Raw genomic sequence first — 2,712 nt, 5'->3', positions numbered from 1 at the left:
ATTTAGTCCACATGAAAGGATGTGCATGGTATATAATAAATTCCAAATCTGAAGGAGGGGATGATATCTGAGGTTAAATTGTGGACATCTAATTTGGAGAAGGCATTGAATAACAGTGGGAACACAAAATTCATTTGCAGGGTCCCAACACGGATTAAGTCTCTGATTAATTCCCTATAGCCATAGTCAAGAGATGTGATCAGCCTTGTTATCATATAGAGGGTATCATAAGCTCAATTATGGCAGATAGATGTAATTAGGTTAAATGTAATACCTGATCATTTGATCTTTCTTTAGACACTTTTAAATTTTTACCTTTTAATGTGTCCTGCTTTAGTTTTATTGTTTTTTTTTACTCTGGTTCACTTTTTAATTTTTGTTGGGGTGTGTGTGTATGTGTATATGTTTGCTTTTCTTATGCTTTACAGTATATGGAATCTAGGGTGGGTGAAGCTAGAGACAGTAACTGGATAAGGAGCTTATAAGGGGCAGGGGAGTTTAGAGAGAAATGGGGAGCTAATAATGAATAGCATTGGTTCTTGCTCATATTTTGGACATGTTGTCAGCAAAGACCAGTCCTGGAGAAGGACATCATGTTTGGTAGAGAGGCAGTGTAAAAGAAGGCCTTCAAAGAGATGGATTGACACCATGGATGCAACAATGACCTCAAGCATAAGAGCAATTGTGAGAATGGCCCAGGACCGGGCAGTTTCTTTCTGTTGTGCATAAGGTCACTATGGGCTGTAATCAACTGGATGGCACCTAAAAACAATAATAATATATACAAGAAGGAAGAAAATGCTCTGGAACTAATGTGGTTATGATTGTACAGCTCTTTTTAATAAGACTGAACTATGGAAGTGTGTGTTGTGAAACTTATGTCAACAAACCTTTTTTCTTTTAAGTTAGTCTCAGAAAGCCACAGGGGCAGTTCAACCCTGCCTTATAGGGTTGCTATGAGCCAGAAACCACTCGAGGTCAGTCAGTTTGGTTTTGGAATAAGTGCACAAAGGGCATACCACTCTCCTATAAACCTTAATCCAAAGGTATTCTTCTCAAATTCAGTGGCTCAATGAATGCACATCCCTGAATGAAGTACACAGAGGAATAGTAAACCACAACCTGAAGTTACTCAGCTCCACCTCCCTGTATCAAGCCTAACTCCCCCAGTTAAGTGTCCAGAGGCACTCTACTCTACAAGGCAGCCTCCTACCCCCAAAACACTCAGTTTTACTTATTCTGTGGGCTGAGAAGTCCACCACTCTTTCTCATACTCTGATTCCTGGTTCTGCTGCTGCTCCTCTGATGGTCCAGTTGTCTTCTAGATTAAGGAGATTTACTGCACAGAGGTCTCGGAATCCAAAGAATATACTCCATTTCTGGATCTTGTTGGTAGTAAGGTCTCTTCTCCCAGAGGGCTTAATTTTATTTATTTTTAACAATTTTATTAGCACTTTATCCACATGTCATGCAATTCAATAATTCAATCATATCAAGAAAAGTTGTACAATTGTCACCATATTAAATTAAAACATTTTCTTCTTCCTTATATTCATCATTATTCATGTAATTATTTATTCTAATTATGGCAAAAATATACACAACAAAACATTGCCCAGTTCCACAACTTCTAATTCTATAATTCAGTGCCATGGATTATACTCTTCATGTTGTACAAGCATTATTGATATCCTTTTCAAATTATTCCACCACGATTGACATAAACTCAATGCTTCCCCTAAGCAACAACTCTGTTCCCTTCATTCATGGTAACCATTGGTCAAATTTGGTTACTTTCTTTTTTCTTTTTTAAAATTTTTTGTAGTTTTCTTGATATAGTATTCACATATCATCAACTTCCATGGTTACATTGCTTATAAAATGAGCTGCACATACATCATCACAATCCGTTTTAGCGTTCTCTACGCCCTCCTGCATTCATTGTTTGCTCCCCAAATCCCCTCACCTTCCCTCCCACCCCCCATGCCCCTCCACATCCCTGATAAACCATTGCATCAGTTATTGTCTCCATGCATCTACTCTTTCTGTGCTTCACAAACTGAGAAAATGAACAGTGACAATAAAACACAAAAATAAAAAACGTCAAGAAGAAAATAAGAATAACACAAAGATTAAAATACAAATAAAGAATTAAAAAGAAAAGACCACCATTAATATTTAAAAGGCCAGAGAACAAATTTCTGTCATGGAACAAGCAAGAAATGCTTGAACCTAGAACAAATTCAGGTTGGGTCAAGAGGGAGGTCAACTGACCAAGGATCAATTTATAGCATGTTCCATCCCCCATAATCAAGTTTACAATAATCTCTATCTGATAGTGAAGCTCTCCCAGTCCCCTTTCTTGGCTGTAGGTGATCTTTGAGAGGCTTAATCTGAATAGATACTCTGCAGATAAACTTGGGGCCTCCCACTTTCCTCCACAGCCTTCTAAAAATTATGTGTTGACAATTTAAGCTCTGATACTTTTCCCTTCATCATATTTGGATTTCGTTATATTCATCTTTGGATCATATGGGTTGATGTGCTACTTTTGTGTGGACTTTATTTACTCCACAATTAGATGGCTGCTTGCTTGAATACAAGCCTTTCAGACCCAAGACACTATTCTAATTGATATCCAGGCACGATCTACTTTCTTCACCACACTTTGCTGTAGTACCTTTATCTTCAATGATCTTTAGTGAAGTTGAA

The sequence above is a fragment of the Echinops telfairi genome, unplaced genomic scaffold, assembly GCF_000313985.2.
Source record: "Echinops telfairi isolate 266 unplaced genomic scaffold, ASM31398v2 ScPeMD7_55;HRSCAF=186, whole genome shotgun sequence".
NCBI classification, from domain to species: domain Eukaryota; kingdom Metazoa; phylum Chordata; class Mammalia; order Afrosoricida; family Tenrecidae; genus Echinops; species Echinops telfairi.
This window is presented reverse-complemented; position numbering follows the sequence as displayed.